This window comes from Numida meleagris, chromosome 2 (genome assembly GCF_002078875.1).
Source record: "Numida meleagris isolate 19003 breed g44 Domestic line chromosome 2, NumMel1.0, whole genome shotgun sequence".
In the NCBI taxonomy this organism is placed as follows: domain Eukaryota; kingdom Metazoa; phylum Chordata; class Aves; order Galliformes; family Numididae; genus Numida; species Numida meleagris.
In genome coordinates, this window is record NC_034410.1 from 43,981,324 (window position 1) to 44,008,571 (window position 27,248).

Below are 27,248 nucleotides of genomic sequence, written 5' to 3' on the forward strand. Positions count from 1 at the left end.
TGAGGGTGCTCTCAATGCCCTCATCCAGGTCATCAATAAAGATATTGAAGAGGACAGGCCCCAGCACCGACCCCTGGGGAACACTGCTCGTGACCGGTCGCCAGCTGGATTTAACTCCATTCACCACCACTCTCTGGGCCCAACCCTCCAGCCAGCTCCTTACCCAGCAAAGGGTGTACCTGTCCAAGCCACAGGCTGCCAGTTTCTCCAGGAGAAACTGTGGGAGACAGTGTCAAAGGCTTTGCTGAAGTCTAGGTAGACCACATCAACAGCCTTTCCCTCATCCACCAGACAGGTCACTTGATCATAGAAGGAGATCAGATTGGTCAAGCAGGACCTGCCCTTCATAAACCCATGCTGGCTGGGCCTGATCCCCTGGTTGTCCTGCAAATGCCGCGTGATCTCCCTCAGGACAATCTGCTCCATAAATAAAAGGATATAAAGGGCTGCTAAAAAAATGCCTTCCTGGGATGAGTATCTTACTGACCACAGAACATCTATTGAATACCCATTTACTGTCTCAGTACCTCAGTCGAGTGTGTCTCTGTAAATGAGATGAATCTAGCTGTAAACAGCCGTGCTCTCATGATGCTTCTTGATCAGAATAAACAATGAAAATCAGTAGCAAAATAAATAGATTGTACTAAACATACATAGACCTTGCAGAAACCTCATCTCAGTTTAGAAATCGCTTCTCTGTCAAAACATATTCCCAACCCATTCATTTTTTATTGTATATTCCCATCTGCTTGGTTTGTTCAGTTAAAAATAATATTTAAAAGAAGCAGATAGAAATAATGATAGCAACGCAGTAGATATTTCTGCTGGATAGGTCTAATAAGGATCATGTTTGAAGTTTTCCCCAGTGCCAAAACAATCTCTGTTTGACAGTGACATTATCAGCATCTCAGGAGAGTGATACCTCTGCTAAATAGCTGATGGTGGTTGTTTTTTTTTGTTATTGGTTTTTTTTTTTTTTAGTTTAAGAAGACTGCTTCCAAAGAAATGAAATTGAACTGCATCTGTACCTGGAGCACATGCACATGTACTGAGAGCAGCCTCTCTGGAGTGTCTTCACATTCAGAAGGATTTGGACTTGGGCAGTAGTGTTGCTTGCCAGATGCATGGGTATAAATGAAAAAGGAAGGACTTCCTTGCTCTGTTTGCAGTGCCAGCATGGGATCTACTGCCTGAAACTTTTTTTTTTTGTATGTGTCAACCTATTGTTTTTGATGGTTGTTCTGAAACATGCAGTGTTTCAGCAGTATGTTTCCTGTCAAGAGGCTGCTATGGTAGAATCACATAATGGCTTAGGTTGGAAGAGACATTAAAGATCATCCAGTTCCAATCCCTTGCCATGGGCAGGGCTGCCATGCACTAGATCAGGTGGCCCAGGGCCCCATCCAACCTGGCCTTGAACACCTCCAGGGATGGGGCACCCACAGCTTCTCTGGGCAGCCTGTGTAGTGCCTCACCACCCTCTGAATAAAGAATATCAAACCTAAATCTCCCCTCTTTTAGCTTAAAGCCATTCCCCCTTGTCCTGTCACTATGAGACTATGTAAAAAGCCAGTCCCCCTCCTGCTTGTAAGCTCCCTTCAAGTACTTGAAGGCTGCAATGAGGTCTCTCTGCAGCCTTCTCTCCTCCAAACTAAACAAGCCCTGTTCCCTCGACCTTTCTTCATAGGAGAGGTGCTCCAGCCCTCTAATTATCTTTGTGGCCCTCCTCTGGTCCCAGTCCAACAGCTCCACATCCTTCTTGTAATGTGGGCCTCAGACTTGGACACAAACCAGGAAGGAAGAGCTCTGTCGTGAGAAGTTCAGACTTAAACAAGAATGTTAGTGTCTGTCCTTCCAGATGACAGGCTAGAGATTAAATCTATAGAGTTATTGAGGTTATAGGCTCAATCTCTTACCAACTTTGTTTTCTTTATTCAGTTTGTTTGGCAGAAAAGCAAACACAGACTTTTTCTGGTGACATTCTAAAAACACAAGACAGGGTTTAGAGGGACTTCTTGTTTTTTCCAAAACGTCTGCTGAAGGTTTGGGCAATCCCTCAGCAAGATGATTTCATCACTAGTTGATTGCTGTTATTAATCTCTGTTAAAGTCAGCATTGCCAAAGAGATCAATTGATAAATCTCTACTGGCTTCAAAGAGAGCAGAGTGCTAGTGCTCTTGAAAATCTTGACTTGACCTAACCTCAAAGATTAAAAATGATCAATTTAGCAATTTGGTGCTGTCTTTTCTGCAAAGCTTATTTCAGTAAGATGACACTATTGCTCTAGAAGAGACCTCCATTATGACAGGGCATACTTTCACATACTGATATGTATGTATATGTTTTAACCTTCCCAAGCTGCAATCTACAAAACAGGAATTGTTCCAGTGAGACAGTTTAATTCAGGCAGCAGACCTGGAGATGAGTGGAATTTTGCTCTCATATGGAAAAGGCCATCAGAGATGTAGAATAAGACAAGCTATGGAAGGAGAAACCTGTTAAAAAAGAAAAGATAGAGTGGAAAGCACCTCAGAGAAACTGCAGAGGCAATGAGGATCAGCTGGTTCAGATGAGATCCCACAGGTGGATGCCAAAGCAGAAATTGCTGTGAATTCCCCTGTGGTTTTTGCTTGTGTGTTTGTTTCCTGGAAAAAAAGAGGGATAAATCTTCCAAGTTTTAGATTTAGACAGTCCCAGAATAGAACCTGTAATCTCTAAGGTGTACCATACAAAAGAGGTGCGGGGGATCATTCACTGTATAGTCATAGCTGGCCTGCTATGCTGTCCAGTGGAGATGCCACAGAATTGCTGGGGCCTCTGACACTCCCATTTTTTCAGGATGTGTACTGCTGAATCTTCCTATCGGGTTCTCTGTGCACTGTGTTGAGTGCCTGTGGTGGCATGAGAGGAGAGGGCCCTTTTTAAATCATGCCAAACACAGACTAGAACCTTGTCACAGATTCACAGAATGGCTGAGATTCGCAGAGACCACTGGATATCATCTGGTCTAACACCTCTGCTCCAAATGGGGTCAACTAGAGCAGGTTGCTCAGTGCCATAGCCAGTTAGGTTTTGAATATCTCCAAAGATGGACACTCTACAACTTCTATGAGCAACATATGCCGGTGTGTGATGACTCTTACAGTAGAAAAAGTTTTTCTTATGTATAAGGTGAATCTCTTGTCCTTTTGAAAGAAATGAGAACGTCACTGGACTGATTGGTTTCTCTAGTTAGACAGGTCCCTAGCCAGTGTAAAAGGCCAAGCTAATAATAACTGCCTATCAAGTGACAAATTCTGTCTGAGATTGTGGAGCAAAGGGAAAAGCCATTTTTCCTCAGGGCTGCATGCTCTCATGACAGGCTTGACAAATATTAGTATTTTATAATAAATGAGCTGTCCATAGTCATTCAAATGAACGCTATGTGACACTTGTGAATTTAATTATTTTCACCTGGTATTTAATGATTTTCACCTTGTGAAGGATTTAATTTCACTGGGATGCTGTTGAAATCACAGTGTAAACAAAGCAAGTTAGTCATGGTACAATAACTGTTCTGCAACAAGATAGACAAGAATCTGTAAATGGCATATTAACCGCAAACTTCTGTTTGGTAACAGTAACAAGGGATTTTGTTCAATGAAAAGATCAGAAATTATGGTTAGAAACTGATCTTGTGTATGATCTGGCCCTATTTTTGTATAGCTTATGCTGCCATCCTTAAAATAATTCCAAATCTGTCCTGGAAATGTGGTAGCTTATAGTTTTAAATATAATTCTTTGCTAAGCCAGAATCTATTGCCCTTATTGTGTTTGTGGTACGCCAGCTCCTCCATTTACTTCATGGGCATCTGTGAGATTGCTCACCTTGCCAATCCTATTTAAAGGTAAGTGAGGTAGCAGACATTGGGCCTACATGACCAAACAGGAAAGGATAAATGAGCCACCAGGATTACTCGTTTTCAGTCCCTGACTGCTGCCAGCATGAAGAGAGCTATAACGCTGCAATTGCACTGGGCTGAAAGCAGCACATCCACACAAATGTGCAGCTAGTGAGAACAGTGTAAGACAGAACGAAGAGACAACAAATCAAACTGTCTTAAAGCTGCACCATTTGGTCATTCATAGTTATTGTATGCCCTGTTGTCCTGGTTTTGACTGGGATAGCATTAAGTTTCTTCATAGTAGCTGCTAAGTGCTGTGCTTTTGATTCAGGATGAAAACAGTGTTAATAACACATGTATGTATTAGTTATTGCTGAGCAGTGCTGCACAGAGCCAAGAACTATTTAACAACTCATACTGCCCTGCCAGTGAGGGACTGGGGGGTGCACAGGGAGCTGGGAGGGGACGGAACCAGGACAGCTACCCAAATTGGCCAAAGGTATGTCCTATACTGTGTGGCATTTTGTTGAACAATGACAGCTGGAATGAAAGAAGGATGGGACTGGGGGGATGTTCAGAGTGATGGCGCGTGTTTTCCCAATAAATTGTTACGTGTGATAAGCCCTGCTTTCCTGGAAATGGTTGAACGTTTGAACATCTGCCTTCTGATGGGGAGAATGAAACGCTTGTTTTGTTTTGCTTGCATGCACAGCTTTTGCTTTACTTTCTAAACTGTTGTTATCTCAACCCACGAGTTCTCACACTTATACCTTTCCAGTTCTCTCCCTCATGCCATTGTAGGGGGAGTGAGTGAGTGGCTGTGTGGGGCTTAGCACAACACCTATACAATATCTCGCTGCACAGCACTGAGCAATCATTTGCCCTTTGAATGTACTGAGTAACTGTCCACACTTTGTAATGCTATTTGGGTAATTGCTGGCACGTGCAATGATTTAGTGAACATCCACCTAGGGATACTTTATTGAATAATTACTTGACAGATGTATTATTCCAATCAATACAAGTTGGTTATTTTGCTTCATATTTCCTAGAACCATTTCTAGATCTGAGCGGGGTAAACTTCCTCTGCAGTGAGCAGTCTTTTGAGCCAGATCTCTGCCAGGTTCACTCATTTCTCCTTCCAGAAGCTCCTTTATCCCAAAGTCAACTTCACAGCCCTGCTAGAATATTGAATTTTTCTGTGAGGTCTGAATAATTCTCACGACTCTTCCCATATTCACCTCAACTTGCTTTTTCAATGAAAATTCTGAGGTTACAAAGAAATTATGCTCATCAGAAAGCTGTTCGTTATTCTTTTTCTATACTATTTTTGTACCCGAACTCTTCAGTTTTGGGTCCAGTGCTTTACTGTGTAGGGCCCTGACCGCATGTATAACCAATGTGTTTTGTCACTGAAATTGAGGAAAATACAGAGCTATTTCCATTGCACTTCACGTCTCTGGCAGGTAGCACGCCATGAGGCTCAGCAAGCATTTTGCTCTTTCTTCTTCTAGGGTGGAGGTATTGTTCATCACTTCTCATTGATTAAAGGCTGGATACATTTCAGAGAGCAAGATGTCTTATAGGAAAAATATTTTCAACATTACTTTTTGGAAAGAGTAGTCTTTTTTGAAATATGTTACCACCAGTGCAGCCCCATGTTGCTAAGTCCTTCTTGCCCTTCTTTGCTTATTTTTAGTATATCAGAGTAAATCTGATTCATCGATATGTCAAGCCTTACTTCAAAAAAACAGAAGGCAACAGAACCATACAAAGCTATTATTCAGCATTGTTAATAGCAGCTAGACATGATACAAGGCTACAGTGAGCTGGATGGAATTTTTTTTTATTTGGAATTAGTAGTTCAGGTTCATCATACAGGTATTGCTTGTTCTCGGAACACTGAAAAAGAAACTATATGTGAAGGCAAGAGCTGGGTGACTACTGGTCATCCAGCAGTCATGCATTGTGTGTTTAAGAGGTCTGTTACATTCAGTGCTCTTGCTAAAACCCAGCTTGCTTTGTTCATGTGTTATTTGCCTAGACTAATGCCATCTTCAGTTTTGGTTGTATATGTTCCTCTTTGTTGCTCCCTCTCTTTTCAGTTCCTTTTCAGTTGTGGTGATTCAGTTCAAGGATAGCTCTGCTCTAGTGATGAGAAATATACAGAGATGCTTACACTTGTATGCCTGGCAAAATAAGGGCTCTAATAAACAGCACAGTACTAAAGGAAAAATGGCTAATGACATTATAAGTGATGATAAAAAAAAAGCAGGCTGTCTACTGTCTGAAATACTATGTATAAAGTTGGAACACAGTGTCCCATACCTAACAGATATATAGAGCAGAAAGAAAAGAGTTCCTGACTTGTTTGGGGTTATTGATTATCCTCTGCTCTCCAGGGAGAATAGCTGATGCTGTCTCCTATGCTGATGGTATAAGCACTACTCATCTCACCTACATAAGTCATAAGGATGGTATAGGAGAGCTGGGACAAACATTCAAGGTTAACAAAACAAGACTGCACCTCTTCTCTTTCTCAAGGGTAGATGTACTATGCGCTGCTTTGTCTGTGTCCTGTACAAATGAGAATGGAGGCAACCATCAAAAAACATTAAACAAGATCTCTTTGTGACAGAATACTAGGTATGTACAATCTATTTCAATCAAGTAACATAAAGGAAACTGTTATGCTATGAACCAGATACATTGATTTATCCCAGGAATAGCATAGCTGAAGGCAGGGGTCCTTTCTGAACTGGAATTGTTTATTTAATCTTTAGTGGAATCAAGAAAACCAGCAGAGATGGTATGGACAGACAAGCCCAAAAGTTGCTGAAGGCATGAAGGCAAAAAAAGCAGCAGCACATTTGCTGGGAGTCAGTGCCAGACAATCTTTCTTTCTCACCTGGTAAGACCTCTCCAATTAATGTTTTAAAAGTCCCAGTGAAAGTATACTAAATATTGTATCGGGTGAGGTGATTCTCTTTTATACTTTCCTGGTAAATATTTTATTTTGTTCACAGAGTCAGCAAATGAAAGAGGTTCCTATAGTTCTTCCACCTGTCTTGGTGCTTGTGTGAGCTGTCCCAGCTTTAGCTCTTCTGTCCAAACTGTGAAGAAGTAAACTCTCTAGAGCTCCTTTTCACAGCACCTGAAATGTGAACTGGGAAACTCCACCACACCGTTGAGTCTTGTTCCTCTAGGTATCAGCTTTGGAAATATCATGGGACTTCAGCCACTGACCATTGAAGCCACTGACCATTGAAGATTACTGCCAGCATCATAGTCTAGTTCTATATTCTGGCCTTGTCAGGAAGGGAAAAGATCAACAGAGTACTATAAAGTCCCCCTGGCAAAATCCCATGTCTTTTCAAGTAAAATACAACTTGTTTCTCCCAGAAAATTTCAGTTAACTCCTATAAGTTCTACTTAATCTAAGATATTTAAATTGGATCTCCAGTGATGTTGTGATCTTTATGCACCTGTGTTTCAGGTAGTTCTTACAAGTTGTCACAAGTGAGCAGATCTAGACTCAGACTGAAGAGACAAATGTTGGTGATATTTTCTGGTCATATTTTAATGTGCCTGCCTGCCAGTACTCACTTCATGAGAGTTACTAGTTGGTATGTAGATGTTGCTCTGATCCTAACCTTGCAACAGTCCATGCAGCACTCTGTTTTTACATCCTTATTGCTTTAGACAGACTCTCTCCCGTAAAAGCTAGAACAATGAAATAATGGTAGTACTGCAATGCTAAGTGTTTGAATGTGAGGTGACTGTTGTTTACAGGAATCCACAGAGCCAAGTCATTCTGTTTAGTACTTCTAGTTCATGTAGGGAAGATTAGGTACAAACAGGATTGTCTGCCTGAGCTGGTAGATGTGCCATTTAACCTACCTAAGAGGAGAATGGCTAAGTCCCACCTTTATGAGCAAAATAACCACCATCCCAAAGTTCTGGTGGAATCAAAAAACCTGAGAGGAGTGCCTAATATCTTTAGGCTGCATCTGGCTTTAAAATTGATTGTAAACAAGCAGCGTGAGGAGCAAAAACATTCATAAGCACCCTATTCCTCTTCCTTAAATATCTGTTCTGGCTTTAAGGAGGATCTGTTCAACCACTTTGGATACATGTCCCTGAGCCAACTGCTCTAGTTGGATCCTCTAATGCATATAGTACTCATGCAGGAGGAGACCCAGCTGTATTTCTTGGGTTTCAAGTTCATACTTCTCATCATATGGGGTCTGCCTTGCACAGGTGACCCTTGTCACCTGTTGAACTGGTTCTTCCTAGTCTGTGTCATCCAAACAAAATGAGCAGATCTAAAAGGGAAAGAAATCAAATGCCAAAATCTAAAGATTAGTTCTACCAGAAGACAAAACAGCAAGGTTCTTCTGACCTAAGACTACCTCCCTGTTTTAGCTACTAACAGCTTCTTACTAAAAAAATGTGGCTCGTTACAGAAGAGGCGTGGAGTCCTTGCACTTCATTTGAGTGAGACTGATGTCACCTCTTGTGCTGTCTTGCCAGTTAATTCTTTCGAAATATGGGTTTGAATCTCCTTGGGGAGGAGAAGGAATTAAATCTATGATGTGTCTCCGGCTGAGCAGGATTATAGACTGTTCCAAAAGCAGGTGATTCTTCATTTCCACCCCACTCCCTGTATCTTAACAGGAGGTGCTGAGCTTGGAGGAAGGTCAGGCCTCAATTGGGAACGCTCCAAGGTTATCTGCCCCATCTGTACTATTACCATATTTAAACAGGGAAGTATCCAGTTTCTTCCTCTGAATGAGCCAGCTATGGAGTGTTCAGGCCTGACATGACCAAGTTTCTCCACACTTACACAGGAGCAGGTCTCATTGCTGCCTACAATAGGAAATCACAGTGGAGCTCATACACAGGGTGGCCTAAGTAGCAATGAGGTGCAAGAGGGGATCCCAGCTATGCTGTAGGAGATGAGCTAATACAAATGCTCTGGTGGGATTTGGGGCTCTGTTTTACAAGTGAAAGGACAGTAAGCAGTTAAAAGGTATGTTCTGTACGTGTGTGTCAATGTTTATTTCAAAAAAAAAAAAAAAAGGAAAACAAACCTGTATTTTGTCACATTACTCTGCATAATACTCCCCCAGCTCCTGTATACGCCTGGCATCACCAGACACTGGTAGGCAGAGCACTGCTGGTGTGGTGACTGCTAAGAGGCCAAGGCCTAATAAATGCCATAAAATATGTAATTTGTCTGGACCTGAAGCCCAGCTATCTTTTGATAACTCGAGCTAAGTTTATCTCTCAGTCTTAGAAATCCCAAATGAAGAAAATTTGCTTTAGAGTTCATGCACTTTTAAAATTATTTATTTTTATAAAGAGCACATTCTCATTAAAAATGACTTTGGTGGTGGGTTTTTTTTTGTTTGTTTGTTTGTTTTTTGCAATATTTTATACCTTTTCTTGGTTATATCTATAGAAAATAACGGAACTCTGATGTTGGCTTTTTTCCCATGTCCTTGAGGAAAATAATCTTACATCAAAAATATAAGTTCTTTGTTACATTGTGGTGCTGAGTGTCATCTTGAGAAAGGTGGGAAAAAGCCTTCAGCTATCTGTTACTTATCTCTGGGGCAAGCTTCATTACATTCACTTATTATTTAGATTGCATATACTCAGAAAATGCAAATGTAGTTAAATAAAATTTCAGAATATATGAAAACTGAGCCCAACTGTACCATGAAAGAAAGACTTCTCCCCTTTCCACTACAGGATCAATCAATAGTAATTATTTCAATTTCTGCTTGACTGGCTGAGCTACATACAATAAATCCCCAGTGCAAAGAGACAGCTAATTCTGATCTCTAATAGTGATAACACTTGCGGATTCCTTTTTTTTTTTCCTTTCAACTTTTTAAACAGGGATCAAAGCAAAAAATTGTTTTCATCTTCAACTTTTTCTTGTGCATTATCTCCTCTGTTTTCCGTGCCTCATAACTCCTGATTGTTTCTGATTAATAAATGTGCAGTATTTCAGATCTGATTGTTCACAGTTTTCCTAGTGGCATCTTTGAAATCTTCCCTTACTTTTAAGAAACCATACGTCATGTAATGTTGTAAGTGGAGCTTCTAGGAAAGAAACCATCCAATCCAGTGACAAATTTCTTATAGTGTTGTTGGGCTAAGGGATTGTTTTAATGTCACTTGCAAATGTGCCAACCTCCGTGTTCCCACCCTCAGATATCCTGGTTGTGAAACTTATGATGCCAATGGAGGTTTAGTGAGAAATGGCTCAGAAGCAGAGATTGCTGAGAAACAGCTTTGCAATGTTTATGTTCCTAATTTAGGGAATACAAATTATTTTAGTACTATTAAGTAAAAAATAAAGCTTTAGTGTAAAAAGATGTCAGAGAACTCCAAAGATAAATTTTCTGATGTTCCTGAAGATAATACGAAGTGCTAAAATATTCCATTTCTTTGACAAGTCAGAACTGTTATACAGAACTATGGAAAAGAGAGCCATTGCATTTAATGCAGATTTACTGTTTAAAAATCTAATTTAGAAAATGCGAGTGAATGCAAGTCCCTTTATCTATATGAAAATAGATGGAAATATATTCAATGCATTTATGGCATATGAAAGGTTATATTTAATGTTATCTGGTCTTGACCTTTAGACTGAAATTTGCATTTGATTTTCAATGCCTCTGTGAATGCTCTACTTCCTGCTCAAACCCTTTCTAAATGGCGAGCACTGCACACCCTCTTGCAGTATGGATCATTTTACACTGATGATGGTAACTTTTCATGGCTTTATAAAGTCAACTGCTGTCTTGAAGTGGAATGCTAAATTTAATATCCAGTGGGATTACACTGGAAATAGACTTGTTCAAACCCAAGACAATCCTTCTGCTCTAATCTATCTGTGGAGAGTGTGTCTGCTCTTTGAGAATGCTTATCATGAGTCCTGGCTTGACTTGAGTTCACGCCATGGCATTGCCTAAAAAATAAAATTTTATACACTGTATACAACTTGGACTATGCTTGAAATTTCTTTTTATGATTCCTTGGCAGGTAAGACATTTAATAAAGCCAGTCACCTAGGCTTAAGCTCTAATATTCATTGTATCTCACACTGCACTTCCCCATGCCGTGAATGTTCATGCAGAATTTCATATTCCACAAGTAATCATTAATTTATTCTTTTCCTTGCCTTTGGCTCCCCACCCTGAAGTATAACAAACTTACCACTGTCATCTTAACCATTCACTTGACTGATCTAACATTCTCAAATTTGGAACAAATTATCCACTCCTACTGATCATTAAACTCAGCAAACTCTGCTTCAGATCTGAAGAAAGGCTTTTACTCTTACAGCTGGCCTGCTTTTTTCCCCAGTCATATCACTACCATTTTATTAAATGGTTATATTTTATTAAAATATATTGTCTCCATTTTGAATTGCTGGCATTAGAAAGTAGGACTTGAGAATCAGGACCTCACAGAGAGCCCAGGAAATGCATGTGCTCACCCACAATGTTAGCATTCTGTATCCTTGGGTCTTTTATTTTTCCTGCATTTTCCTGCATTTTCCTGCACAATTCATACATTTGTGTAGGGCAATGTCCTCCAGTTTCCTAGAATAATGCCTTGCAAACACATTATTCGGTAGTCCCAGCATTCTCCCTTTCCCCATCTCTATGCCATCCTCTGTGCTATCTTCATCTTGGTGCCACAGCAAACCAGAGGAAAGCTCAATCCCCTAAAAACAGTGCCTGAATTTTCTCCCAGAGGAAAGAATGATGCATCATTCTGCAGCAGCATTTTTGAGAATTATGAGATACATTTGTTAATGCATTTTGAAGTATCTTCTTCTATTCAGCTGTGAGTAAGATACACCAGGGAATTAAATAATGATCCTCTGTCCTCTTTAGAATTAGCAATTTGATGACCAGCATCATTAGTGCAATGAGGTTAGTGGGCTGCTGTATTAGACAATAGGCTGCATCATCAACATTGCACTTGGGTTCACTTGCAGCTCACAAGGGGAAGAGGGATGTCCTCAGAGGCCTGTGTAGACATGCCGGTTCAGATCAGACCTCAGTTCAGAACGCATCAGAAGCCGTTTAAATAAGTTTATTAAAATATTTGAAATGATATATTGTGCTGATAATAGGGTAGTGTCCAGATAATTGCATAAGGACATGAAGACCAAGCAACAAGGGGAAAGGATATGTATTTAATAAACATAATTTGTGATTGGATGATATGACAGCCCCAGCAGAGTAACTTTTTCAATAAGTATCCCTAGTACTCTCTGGATTTGTTCTCTCAGAAACACTAACACTATAGAGTTTATATATTAAATCCATAAAAGCAATTTATAATATGTATTACTTGTCATGGCAGTCATATTTACTGAGTAATGTAGCTACAATATAGCATAATAACTATCTTAAGCAGGAAAAAACTATCAGCTAGGAAAAAAAAATTATACCACCTTTTTTAGAGATGCTGAAACATGTAGATTAATATCACCAATAAAAACTTCTTGGCTGAGAAGTCAGATTTAAACTGCAGTGGTTAAGGTCCCCACTTTGCCATTCTGCTCTTCCAAGACCACCCTATAGAAAGATGACATAATGCAGTGCTACTTACCACACAAGACCTATTTTTTTTTCTAATTTTGGAAATTTTCGTACTCCTGTGTTTTACCTAGAAGAACTATATGGAACTTGACCATGAAAGAGGTTACAACGATTAGCACTACAGCAACCAGAAATCGACTGTCAGTGTTAGGGGCTAGGATTTACAAAGCTGAGCCTAGTGTTGAAGTTCTCTGCCTATTGCATGGGGAAGATGCAGGTGTCACGAGAGACTTTACAAGACATGCTGCACAAATATGCTGGTGAGACAACACAAACCAGTCAGAAAAAAATGAGAAAGGGTGCCATATGGTGAGACACCTGCTTTGTACACTACCCTTCTCCCCACCCCAAGTTAGAGCTCATGAAGCAAGGAGGATGTGTCCCCATCCTGCTTCGGCCAGAGGCTTTGGCCATGCATTCTCCCTTACAGCCGATCTGGCTGTAAGTGCTGAGCTGACCCTGGGCTGATAGGGCCAAGGGAGAAGGAGTGGCAGCATCATGGCAGCGTCCCTCAGATGGATGGGAAGAGATCTAGGTGTGGTGGCTCTGCGTTATTTCTGGCTGTCTGATGCAGAAACAGATGAGGAAACCAGAACAGATCCCAAAACATCTTCCTGCTAGTAGATATTTCATTGCTCCAGCCATGTGTACCATTCTAATGTGCTCCACCCTAATTTATGAGACCCTGGCATAGAGTGGCTCCTCAGCCTTATCTCCCATTTGTTTTGCTTTCAAGTGGGCCAGCCTCCTTTTGAGAATTTACTTTTCCCAGACAGTCTCTCCTATAGTAAGTGCAGCTGTAATCAGCTCCCTAAAATCTGCATTGCACCAGTCTGAAAGGAACCTGCACCTTCACTGTCTCCTCAAGTTTTTTGTCTTTCTTCCCAAACAAACAAACAAACAAACACCAAAAAACACAGTTCTCTGCTCGTCCTGAGACACTGCTTCACTTCTTCCGAGCCCTTCAGCATCCCACTTCACTTTTGATTGTTCCAGTACAGCATCTTCCTGCACTCAGATGAGGGATTATCTGTCACAATTGTTTCTCTGTTATCCCTGTTTTTGCTTTTCCTTGGTTTTGCTCAGCCTTCTCTCATCTGCTCTCTCTTTGCCCTATCAAACTACTTTCAGCAGCTGCTTTTGGGTGAGCGACCTCCCACATCTTCTGCATGCTCTCTGTAATCGCATCTCTTCCTTGCATCTCTGCTGCTTACCTGCAATGTCTTTTCTTTGTTGCTTTTGTGCTGCAGAAAACCAAACCAAAACAACAACAACAACAAAACTACCAACAAACCTCCCATGAAAATACCTACTTGCAGCCCTCTGTGCATTGATTTCCTTTCACTGAGCTTCAGCATCTTGACACATCTGACACAACTTTTTATTGTGACTGAACATTTGCCTGACTCCATGCATCCTGCCTTTCTGATGTTCCTCCCTGCCCACAAACACTGCAAGCTCTTTAACATCAAGCATAAATTAGCAGAGGGAAAGTGCTATTGCTTCGATATCTGCTGTTCCTTTTTCTGCTGTCCAGCATATGGCAAAATAACACCTCCTGTAGAAAAACATGCTGCTGGTGTTGGAAAACTGCTCATTTTAATGATCTTACGCTACCAGGGAAGCAGCAATCTTACCACTCAGTGAGACCATGTGTGGTTTGCAGAGCCATTTGGCTAAATTACAACCAGGCCCTGTTGTAGCTCAGAGGTGTGGGGAAAGGATTGCTTTATATGAGTAAGAACAAGAAAACAAGAAAACCAAACAATCCCCTTCCCCAAACTGCTCAGCACTGGCTCATACTCTCCTCCTATATCCCAGAAGAGCTCTTCCAATCATGGCGATATTTCACAAACTACAGTGGCCTTTTCCATAAATAACCAGACTGAAGGTTTTACTGGGATGAGCAAGTGTTTGCCACTCAGTAATAGTGTTTAATTCCCCAAAGGGAATGGTGGCTAATTTATAATTACCATGCATATATAGCCTTCAAAAAATAGTGAATGCCCATCGCTGTCAATAAGAAACATTTTCACAGGCTAAGAAAAAGAGCTAAAAAAAGTTCAGTACATGTTACAACAAGAGACAGGATACTATTAAAAGCGTGTGCCTCTTTCACTCTGCATTGAGTTTTCTTCCATCTAGAGTCACTGTAGGATAGACAACTGGCTAGTGACTCATTTGCAAGGGGAAGTGGGTTTCGTTTATCTAACATTATCTTCAGGAAACAATGACTGAATCAATCATCATTTATTTCTGCTCACTCATTTGATCTCTTCCCAGCATTCTTCAGGAATCTGTCTGCTACAAATACTTTAGAATTGCATGGATGCTTTTATGCCAGCAAAGCAAGGCTTTGCCATTGCTAGTCCATGCTCTGTGGCCAAGCATCACTTACAGAGAGGAAAACGACAGCAGTAATAAAAGAATAGTTTAATTTTCTTCACACTTTCTCTCTATTTGTTTATTTTCCTTTTCCTCTGCTTCATTCCTTCCCTACTTCTTATGTTGACACAGTGTGTTAAGAAGTACTTCGTATCCAAAATGAACTCCTGTCATTGCCTGTCATCCTCATTGCAGGATATCATTCTCCTTACATTTCTTTCATGTTACTTCTTTTCCCCTCTATCTCACTCTTCCTTCGATTACATTTCTTGCTCCCTACACTCATGGCAGCTCCATTCCCAGAGGCACATTCTGGAGCCTTTAGGAACCTGAAAGTTCATGAGACAGATGTGATTGCATGCCATAAAAAGCAAGGTAAGAAATCAGGTCTGAATTCAGTATCTAAAATTGGCCAAGAAATGGCCAAAGGAGAGTAACAGAAGGAGATAGACATTACCTGTAACTACGACTGCTAGAGAGAAAGCAGAAAACATGGTTTGGGGATCGTGTAGCCCCTTGTCTGTCATAAAAAAGAGCAAAGTCATCCAAAGTGGTTCTTTTGGGGAGAACATTTTGCTGGAGATCTTCCTTCCAGCCATGGCAAAGCTTGTGGCAACATGTGGGTCTTGCTTGGAGGCAGGTGGTAGCTAATGCCCATCTGGAGGGGGCCCAGGGAGCGGAGGCTGTTGGCAGCACGGCCAGCCCCATGTTTGTGCTGGCAAGCAGCCATGGTACCATTTGCTTGTGCCTAGTGTCTCTGGACCATTCCCAGTGCAAATGTGGCTGCAGATCATTCTCGTATGTGAGCCAAGCCTGTTAGAACAGGGCTTCCCTGCTCTCACCCCCCCGTGGTCTTCTGTAGAGTTGCTTTGAAGAACCCGTGCAATCGCAACGATAGCAGATGTAAGCATTAGTTCCCAGAGGCCTCTTGAAACCACATGGTCCATAGGAGCCATAATTACTGCTCTGAAGACATTAGAAATGGCATTATAGCAATGGGCAACTGCTCAGGACAGTCAAAGTATGTGCAGCCTTTTAAACTCTTCTGGTACCCATTGGGTAAGTTGCTAGGCATAACCTATTAATATGAGGTAATAATTACTAAGTGTATTAATACGCTTAGCAACATTAAGGCATGGGATAACCATTCCTCTCTTTTTTACCCTAAATTTGGCTGAGCTGTTTCATTCTACCCAAAATAGCTCTTGGTATTCTTGTGTGTCATATCTACTTACAAATTCTCCCTTCACGGTGACTTGTAAATGCATAGAAATAGTGAGGAATTATGACTGTGTAGTTTGAATTTTGCAACATATATTTCTGTGATGCTACGTGTTGACTTATAGAGCTGGCATGGGTAGTGACTGCCCATGAACTTCCAAGTTTCCCAGTGCTGGTGATGTTTTTGGTTATTGTTGCTGAATTTGGAAATTTTCCCTCTTTCCAATCCTGATGGAGACCGAAACCTACAACCCTTAGAGTGTATCGTCAAGGGTTTCCTTTTACTAAGCAGACCACAGACCATCTGTCAAAGACTTTTCAATTGCTCATTTAAAGGAGAAATGGGTCACTGCTAAAATTGCTCTCACTAATTAAATTTGTCAAATAAAACTGTCCAAACCATGCCAGGCCTTGCTTGAAAATGTGCTTTGAACAATTCCTGAAAAAACAGTCTCTGAAATAGATAAGATATAATAAAAACAAATGAAATCTATCCCATGTGAAATCTCAAGAGAACACAGGACCTCCCTCCACAAATCTCTGCAAAACTATTTTGTCAGCCTTGGAGCCTTCATAAACTGTTATAAAGGAACCCTTCTAAACCTTAATTGGTGATGCCTTGCTCATATCCTGGCATCCAGGATGGAATTGTTCTCTTATACCCAAATGAGATGTTTCCTGCAGAGACAAAGCACACTGTGAAGGAAATGGCAATTAGGTATGGAAGCCCATAAAGGCAACAGCTGTAAGTGAAAGTTAGTCATGCAGTTGCAGTGAGAATTGTTTACTTATTAAATTTTAAAATCTGACCTTAGCATTATTGTTACCATAATCTCCTAAATATGCAACAAAATTTTATTTGCCGTAAAATGCTTTAGCTCAGTTGGTTTGAGTGGAGCAACATTTATACATGCAAAAGTACATCACATTATCGTTATCCTTGTGTTAGTTCATCATCAGATGTACATGGGGTTGTATCAGAGGTTCTCTTTTGTCAGTCTGCCTGGTCTACAAATAATGTAATGGATACTGAATCAAAAGAATTAAGGGAATCGATTACTCCAGAGAGCATACGTACTTCAAATGCTGCTCTTTAACAGATCACTTCCTACTTTATCTCCTTTGACCGCTAATTGCAGAGAGCAGTTCTGCTGGGCAAGAATTATTTAGAAAAGATTACACGCATCTGACTTTGATGAATTTTTTAATGCCATATAGGCAAGAATATTAAACCCTGGAGGAGGCTGTTGTATTTGTAATCACAGCTTGAAATCCATTTAGTGTAGCAGGTGACACCATGTATCACAAATATCAAATGCACAATATTCTTTTTGTACTTGACTGAAACTAATGAAATCTTTGAAAATGCTGTGAGGCATATTCTTGTAGCAATACATTTGCCTTGAAACTGCAAGCCTGTAGAGCTTTCATACGCACATCTTATGTCAAGTCCTTCTGTCGTGAAAAGTAGGAACCCGTGGCTGTGCGTAAGCGTAAGTGTGTGTGTGCGTGCATGCATATGCTGGAGGGAAATGTCAGTTCTGACTTTTCCTTAGTTTTTATATGGCTGAGATAAACTCTCATGATCTCCTGCTGTTTCCTGTTAGTAGACTGTCAGAGGAAAGATATTTATTCAATGCCAAATATAATTTCATTTTTATGTCCTTAAGGATGTGTTTGTTGTTAAATTTAAGGATGAGTTTTATCATCCACCAGAGCTAGAATTTTAGCTAGTATAAATGAGATTAGAGCTTCTGAGATCTGTGGAGTTGCAGAGCCACAGATCCACAGCTCTCTGTCTGGATGTAATGATGGAAAACTTACATTACATGCTAGAAAAAGAGTAATAGCGAGAAAGAGGAAGAGAAAAGAGTGGGGGGGTGGAAGAAAGGAATTTCACTCCTAAGAGAAAAAATGTCGAACATTTTGAAGGATGAAGAAATATTTGAATAGTACTGACTAGCTAATATAAAAAAGAAAGAAAAAAGAAAAAGAAAAAAAGAAAAAGAAAAAAGAAAAAAAAGAAAAGACGGGGGAGCCCATCCTTGTTCAGTAACTGGCTGAGAAGAGCAGAGAATAAGCATCTGGTTCTGATATAGCTGAGAGGGCCATACTGGAAGTTTCCCTTCAGATTAGCCAGAGTGCAAACATAGCTCAGTCTCCAGCTGCACCACCAGCTGTGAAGCTTGTTCGAGTAGTAACAAACATGAAAAACCTGTCACACAGAAATTGGAGGAAGCTGGGTTTTGTTACAAGGTGCAGAGGTAGAGGTACCACCAATGTGATTCACTGAAGCTCAGTATTCCTCTGGCTTGCCTGAAATCCAATTGTCAGGTGAATCTAAACAAATGTGTCTTAGAAGAGTTATGAAATACTGAAAGAGTCTAATGTTGTTTCCTCTGTAAACTAGGCACTTGTGACGAATTCTGTTTTGAGATTGAAAGTAGAGCTAAGAAAAGTTCTGTGACATGTTATTTGAAATGGCCAATCTGTGGTAACCAGAACCTTATGTAAGGACACATGAAATGAACCTTTCAGTTAAAACTGTGAAAATGTATGCGTTTCAAAGCCCTTGAATGTTTCATTTAATCATTGCTAAAATGTAAAAAACACTGATTTTCCAAATCAAAAAACCTTCCATCTTGAAAAGCTGGGTACTTCAGGAGGTGGCTAGAACCTGATACTTGCAAAGTGGTATGGGTTTTTTTAAGTTGTCCAGTGCTGTCATTTTGTTTGAGTCACAGTTCATTAAATCCTTTTACGAGCTTATGGTATCACCTGATTTGTGTCAGGAACATTTTTGTTCATGTCGAAGCTTGTGTAGAACGGGATTACTTCTTCCTCTATTGCTGTAACGGTTAGCTCATCTGTTAACTGAAATGCAGGGCTTGCCCTGACAATCAGGAGTTTATGATGTGGTGAAGTTCTCCTAGTAGTTCTCATGCATCTGCCTTCCCTTTCACTGGATTAGAGAAAAGGTTGAAGGCTCTGTTACACATTCAAGCAGCTTGTCTCCTAGGCATTAAACAAAACTAATAAAGTTTAGAGGCCTTGGGCTGGTTTCCCTCCTAGCTTACTCCCTCAGATCTAACGGCAGGCGTGCAGTGTAGCAGGTAGCACTGGGAAATGTACTCTCTGTATGTTCTCTTCTAAGCCGGGCCAGCAGTGATTGATACATTTCTGAGCATTTAGCCTCGACCTGTCCCATATCTATTCCTGGTTATGTAATTTAATAAGTAATTGCAAGGAGACAGTACTTAGCCTTGAGTTCATTTCTGATGGACCGGCCTCCCTGTTCCTTTGACAATGTTTCCATATTTCTGAGACCAGTGTTCATACCCTTGGTTTGAAGCAATTGCCTTGTTACCATGCTCTGATGAGCTTTTGCTGTTGCCATTGTAACCAGGAAAGCTGGAAACTGCAAGTGCTGCAGGTGGTGAGCAGCAGGGTTTGATTAGTCCAAATTCCAATTTCGCATTATTGAAAAGGGATGGGACGAGAGGAATGCTCTGCAGCTGACTGTCAAACATAGTTAGAAATATTGCAGCCATGGGATGATGATATGGGTCATGCAGTAATTATTTTGAGCCAGGAATATAAAGTGAGACCATACCAGAGATTTGTCAGAGAGCTTTGCTTTAACTCATGCTTATATAAGAGCTCAGTGGAAGGCTAAACTGCAAGACAAGTGGTTTTTTGTCCTCTGTTGTATTAAAAATGTGATTTTCATCAAAACTATGCTGGATACTGGTTCTTAATACGTAGAACTGACACAAATTTGGTGCACAGCTCTGTATCAGAAGATTATGCACTCTTCATACAAGCAGAAAAACACTCACCTGCTGGCCATGAATTACAGTCTTGAAGTGAAAATAATTCCCAGACATAACTATGACCTTCAGAAATAACAATGGCAGCATCATCCTTTTCCTTATTCCCACCTGCTACAGATTCACCGGGCTTTGGTTTGCATTTCTCTGCTACGGCAGTTTAATCCTGGATTTCCTGTTCTTCTAGACCATCCCTGTTGTTGGTATCGTACCTTGCTGCTCTCAGGAGAAGTAGGGTTTTGTTTGTGCCATTTCACAGGTGGCTGTGAGGAGAGTGTGCTTTATTTCAAAAGGGAGCAAGATATTCAACATGCCTGGGAAATAGAGGAAAATCGTTTTACTTTCATGATCTATAGATTCCACAAATTTCCACATTTCCATGGGTAGGAAGAAAATGGCAGAAATAAGCTCCAAGTGACAACGTTCATTTCTGCACTGTTCTGTCAAGAAATTGATGGGACTGACATCCTGTTATCAAATTGCTTCAGGCTTGAAACTTACAGATTTGCTGTGGAAACATCTGTGTGTTTGGGACCTGTAACATTGGCCTCAAATTCTGTCTGACTGATGGAACCTTGAAACTGTTTTAAAATGCACTCTTTATAAAACCTTTCCTGTCTACTATCTTCAGGGTAATTCTCTCAGACTAAAATGTAATTCTTCCTGCAAAGCAGTTCCAGGGCTTTCAGACAAAAGCTTGCAAAACATCATACATAGCCAGAGCCCTCTTTGAAGAGGCCACCATTTGGTACAGTGCTTGCAAGTCATGCTGAAGTCAAGCACAAGCCAGGCTGGTGTAACGTCAGTTGCCAAGGCTGAGTGCTCTGGGTTTGACTTTTGGCCTCTGCCAAGTGGGATCTTGCAGACAGTGACAGTGTGAGGGGCAGGGTGCTTCTGGGGGGCTGTTCATGGCAATCTGTGTGGAGCAGGCCACCTTTCATTGGGATGGAATGGGGCTGATCTTGTGGTTTCAAACCCTGTTGGAATGGGCCAGAAGGCAGGCCATGTCTGGCAGAGACTTAGTTGGTGTGGTTTTACCCCTCATGGTCAGCACTGGGATTACTCCTGTGGCATTTTTCTTGCAATAAACACGTAGCAAGTAAGCAAGTAAATTGTGCCAATAAACGCAAAGAGGCTTGGGAATGCTGGGCAGCCTCAGGCTTCATCACTGGAGCATAGGGAGCAGAAGAAGCTGTTTTGCAGGGATATTTTCTCCGGGTTGGCCTGGGTCTCCCTGTGTTTCTTGGCAGTGTGCTTGGCAAAGGTATTACACGCTACTAATTGGCTCCTCTCCTCTAAGCTGTCCAGATTCCAACAACAGAGTCCCCTCATGCCCATCCATTACAATGCTGCCATCTGCACTGACTTTCATTGAGGCTTTGGAATGTGTCCAGAGAAGGGTAACAAAGCTGTGAGGGGTCTGGAGCACAAGTCTTATGAGGAGTGACTGAGGGAACAGGGATTGTTCAGTCTGGAGAAGAGGAGGCTCAGGAGAGACCTGATCACTCTCTACAACCACCTGAAAGGAGGCTGTGGCGAAGTGAGGGTCAGCCTCTTTTCCAAGGTAACAGCAACAGCGCAAGAGGCAATGGCCTCCAATTCTACCAGGGGATGGTCAGGTTGGATATTAGGAAACACTTCTTCACAGAAAGAGTGGTGAGGCACTGGCACAAGCTGCCCAGGGAGGTGGTGGAGTCACCGTCCCTGGAGGCGTTCAAGAAATGTGAGGATGTGTCACTGAGGGATGTGGTCAATGGGCATGTTGGGGGGGGGAGGGCTGGTGGCTGGACTAGGTGATCTTAGAGGTCTTTTCCAACTTTATTGGTTCTAGGACTCTACGTCTGGGGCATGAAATGATGCTGGTTAGATACAACTATTTCCTTTGGGGTTTCTGTTCAGCTGCAGCAGCCCATCAACCGTCTCAGTCAGGCATCAGCTTGTATACTTGTGTGTAATCACAGCACAGGGCAGCAGCCAGCTTTCACTGTATGATTTTTAACAGATCATTTTTGTTCTGTTTTGTTGGTAGCTTATTTTACTGTTAAATAAATTTATAAATAATAATTTTTAATAATTTATAATAAATTTTGCAAGTACATATTTTTTTGGAACTGTATTCTGAGTAGGACAAGCTTTTTACTGACAATATTTTGCTTACCATGTACCATATTCTATCAACATTGACCTTCCTTCTTTAAAGGAAGGTAATTCCTTCCTCTTATTCTGCAGCCCATATTGAGTATTAAAGCAGCATTTTATGTAGGACAGGGATCCTGCAGAGTGATTGCCATTAAACAGAAAATTTAAACTCACATTGCTGTGCATGTGCACAAAAAGAGTGTCACACTTCTGCAGACTAACGTAATGTTGGTATTTCTAGTAGTCTGCATGCACATCTCAGTGACCTTAAAGTTTGTCTCACACAGGATTCATTTTCCTCCTCAGCTGTGGAATTTCTAGAACAAAAGAGGAGAAACAAAGCAATACCAGTTACATGGGGACAGCAAGCACATGCCTGCATCCACGAGTGCTCCAGAGTGCTCCACCTGGCTGTGGCTGGGCCAGCTGGATGTGGTACCTACCCATCCTGGTCACTGGCTCTTCAGCATCACTAGCACTGCCACAGTGCCTCTCCTCGTTGGGATGTGCTGAGCCTCAGCTACATCTTTACATTTTTCTCTGTCATTGATTGGTGGCTTACAGTGACCCTCATGTGTCAGGGAGTGATCATATGAATTGTTGCTGGCAAAGAGTGTGGGATAAGCAAACGAAAGAGGGCAGGCACTAATCTCTTACTGAGTACAGCTGTAGCCAAAAGAGGGAGCTAAATCAATCCTCTGACAGTAGGTATCAAGGAATAAGCCAGGGCTCTTAATTCATAAACATGGATATACATTAATTAGGAGTCCTGCCACCTTCACACACAGCCATCCCACAGAATATGGGAAGAGGGCAGGAATCAATGATTGACAAATGTACTCCACAAGCTACACACTTGCTGTCTTAAAAGTGAATATCTTCACTCTCCTGTCTTGTAGAAGCTGGTATAAGCCTGGAAGAGTACTGTGAGATCTCTCATTCAGTGGAATTTTCCACTCAGTTTATATCCATATGCATGCTATGTGCTGCTGGGACGCTGGCAGAATGGCTGCAGGTATTACAAAAAAATGGGCTTCTTCATGGTTTGAAAGATAGGAAAAAATGAAGGGGAGAATAATGAGAAATGGCTTATAAAACCTGGCTATTGAAAATGCAGTAAAATAGCATTAATCCTGGGAATGAATGCCAGGGCTTCACAAACAACTTATTATCTGAGGCATCACTGATTACATCGAGATGGTGATTTTTGTATTCTTATTTATTTCAAGTTCTGCAGTCATTAGCATTGACATAATATTATTTAAAAACAAACAGGCAAGCATTTTTGACACTGTCAGCAAAGAATAGCACTTGAACCTCATTTTTCTCTGTGCCAACAAATGTCAGAGAGCCAGCCTAGGTAAAAGAAGGCACCTGAGTATGTTGAGGCAAGGTGTGTACTGTGGGGGAAACTGATTGCGAGTTCCCTACTAACCAACTCTTGTGTAAAACCTAGAGCTGCTAAAACAAATGCTGGCAACACTGCAGCACGCTTGAAATCTTATGACAATGAGCCAGGGACCACTGAAGGAATAGGAGAAGGGAACAGGGAAACTCAAGGGAAATACTTCAAAGGAATTAAGGAATTATCATCCAAAAATGTGACAAGGTGAGCTGTACAGCTGAAGTGCCTCTACAGCAATGCACGCAGCTTGGGAAACAAACAGGAGTTGGAAGCCACTGTGCTGCTACAAAACCATGATGTAGTTGCTATCACTGAAACCTGGTGGGATGATTCCCATGACTGGCATGTGGCTAACAATGGCTACAAGCTGTTCAGAATGGGCAGACGAGGAAGGAGAGGAGGAGGTGTTGCCCTCTATATCAAGAAAGGAATAGAGTGTGAAGTCTGTCCCTGAAGGATGGCCACGATTAAGTCAAAACCTATGGGTGAGAGTTAGAGACTGAGGCAACACAGGGAGCCTTGTGGTTGGTGTCTACTACAGGCTGCCTGATTGAGTGCAGCCTGTTGATGAAGCCTTCCTCCAGCTACAAGAAGCATCATGATCGCAGGTCTCAGCTTGCTGGTGGACTTCTACCACGCTGACATCTGCTGGAAAAGTAGCTTGACAACCTGTAGGAAATCCAGGAGGATAACTTATTGAGCCAAGTGATAGGTAGCTGCACCAGAGACCTGTTGCTCACTAACACAAGTGAACTGATTGGTGACATCAGAATTGGAGGCTGCCTAGGCTATAGTGGTCATGCAATGGTGGAACTCACAATCCGGAGGGAAATGGTACAGACAAAGAATAAAATCAGGATGCTAAATTTTAGGAAAGCTGAATCCCAGCTCTTCAGGGAGTTAGTAAAAAAAAAACAAAACAAAACTAAAAAACCCTGGGAAACTGTCCTCGGGGACAAGGGAGAGGAGCAGAGCTGGCAGATCTTTAAGGAAGCTTTCCTTAGGGTACAAGAGCTCTCCATCCCCAGGTGAAGGAAGCCAGGAAAGGAAGGAAAGAGACCAGCATGGCTGAACCAGGACCTGCTGGTCAAACTGGAGAGCAAGAGGAAACTGCACAGGCAGTGGGAGCAGGCACAGGTATCCTGGGAGGAGAAGCCTCACCATTACATAGATAGTTAACTAATATGAGCATCCAGGCTCCTGCTTACATCCCTAACTCTAGTCATTTCCTAGCTTGCTACTTTGAGAAGCAGTAATAAGAAAAGTTATACTTGTGATGTATCTGCTTTGTCGTGTTCAGAATTTAATACAAGAAGACAATTTAAAACCTGAATTTCTTAAGCCAGGTCACTAAAGCTACCTTGCACACAGGAAAGAAAGACAACAGAATGGAGTTCAACCCTCCTGTCTCCTATTAATGTCCACTTCATGTCTGCAGTAAGCCATTACATTCCTTCTGAAGGTCAGATCAACTAGAAGAGCAAAGTTTCCTGCATGAAGTTTCCTAGACTGTGTCTGGGAGCCCCAGCTTCCACTTCCACTTTGCTATAGATTAAAAAAAAAAAAAAAGTCATTTTTCCTTACTGTTCCCCTTGTCTCTTTCAGTGCTATAATATTGAATTTCAGTTCATTTTTCTTGAGTTCCTTACCAAAAGCTGAAGATATTACAGATTGTAAACAACAAAATCTCCTGCTGAGAACCAGTTCTGCATATTGACTTTTGTATATGCAGAGATTTAAAAAAATGAGATTGATCTACAATTTCTGAGATACAAAAAAGGAAAAGAAGGAAAATGTATCCTTTTACTTGTATTCTTTCATATCCTCTTTATTATTCCCTATGGATAGAGAAAGAATATTTGGGATCTTATACTGCCTTAGGAGTCAGCAGTCTTAGTATGAAAACTGAAATATTCTTGCAATTCTAGGAAACCAAAGCAGGGCTCCAATTAATAATCTATACCTACATCTACACATATTTTTGAGATTTATATATAATCTACATATCTAACTTCCACAGTATAGAGATACATATTTTGTTATGGATCTATATTTATCTATCATAAGACAGGCTGTGAAAATATTACAAATTGGCAGTGCTTGAAATTCACGCTGCACCTAGAAATGATAAAAAATAGACATTGTTCTGGTCTAGCAGAATCAGCCTGGTAAGGAAGTACTCCTTATATTCAATCATTTTCAAGCAGTTCTTTAATTAAGCTCTTTGTATTGCAATAGAGCCTTCAGCCCACGATGAAGTGCCTATAATTCTAATGCCATTTTCAAGGTCTACAGCTTGCACGGTTAATAGGTGTTAGAGAAGCATAATATATAATAGTACAGATACGTAAGCAATAGGGCAGGTATTTCAGAAGCACAGATGAGCCACGGGAAGATTAATGGAATTTGACAACATGTCAGAAAAGTGGCTGTACAAGTACATTCATCTCTAAGCTTTTTGTTATGCATTGCTGTGGAGGAAACAATCACTGAAGGAAAATAACCCTTTCATGAGTGTAATTTGGTAACAATTTGCACAACATGATAACGTGTCTTCTTAATTCAAAGACATTTGACAGAGACATCTTGACGTTTTCATTAAGGGAGCTGTCAGGATTAATCTGGAAGAGGACAAGAATCTTATTGGAAAGTGCCTACTTATCCTCAGTAATCTAATAATCTGCACTAGTAGGGTCAAGTCATTTTTTATGATCCAGCCTTTAATCACCTATCAATTACAACTTTTAATTACAGCTGAGCTGCTGAGATATATAGAGATCTTCCCAGGGATGAGATGGATGGTTGTAGCACTGCTCTGAATAGTGCCCTATTGCCAGCAATTCCCCTCCTCCACCGCTGCTCCTATACTGACATGGCTGTAAAATGACGCCAAGCTCCTTACGCATAATGCTAAATATCTGGTTATGTCATGACGCTTATGCATGGAAATCTGAATGAAGATGATGGCAGAAGTTTGAATTGTGGCTTTTTCCAATATATAGCCACTTGACTTTGCCCTTTAACATTTCTAGCTAGCTGGCTATATTTACAGCTATAAATATATAGAGACAGATAGATAGCGTATGTCTACATGAATGTGAACATCTATATAGACTAGGAAATTTTTTCATGCCAATGACTCTGGCAGCAAGAGGCTCTGCTGCAGGGAGAAGGGAACACCTCATCCAGGAGCCACAAAGGTCAGCTCAGGGCAGGGCACTGAGCTCTACCTCCCTCAGCAGCACGGTCCAGGTCACAGTGTTTACCACCGGCACTGCTTGGGGTAGATGAATAAAGGTACACAGCATTAATACCCCAAAAGTCAAACTGTCATAGCTCCCTTGCTACCCTGAGAAGCAGAAATTCTCCCTTGATTTCATAAAATATATTTTGCTGTGTTCCATAAAGGCCCCTCGGTCTTGTTGCTCCTTGGTGGCCCTATTTTTCTCTTGATTCTGTGGCGTTAGAGGGCTTGGATGTCAAGAGCACAGCGATAGCTTTACTGATTCTGCAGGCTCGTACTGCAAGAGGGCAGCTGCTTGTAAAGAAAACAGTGAAACAAATCCCTGTGCATTACATCAAGTGAAAACTTCATCTTCCCCTTTTTCTATGTATAGGACACTTCAGTCTAAAACAAAGATGCATAGAATGACCCTACAAATAAGATTAGGGTAATTTAGAGAATGAAATTAATCTGCCAAGCCCTGTGTGGGCTTTTTTTGTCATTTGACATCACTGTAGTCTCTTTTCA

The 27,248-nt window shown here is 41.2% G+C and overlaps 1 long non-coding RNA gene across 1 annotated transcript; it reads left to right on the forward strand.

Moving 5' to 3' along the window:
* LOC110394354 lies at positions 6,253–8,997 on the forward strand. Its single transcript, XR_002435571.1, has 2 exons — positions 6,253–6,530; positions 6,668–8,997. It is a non-coding gene; the product is annotated as an uncharacterized LOC110394354 (long non-coding RNA).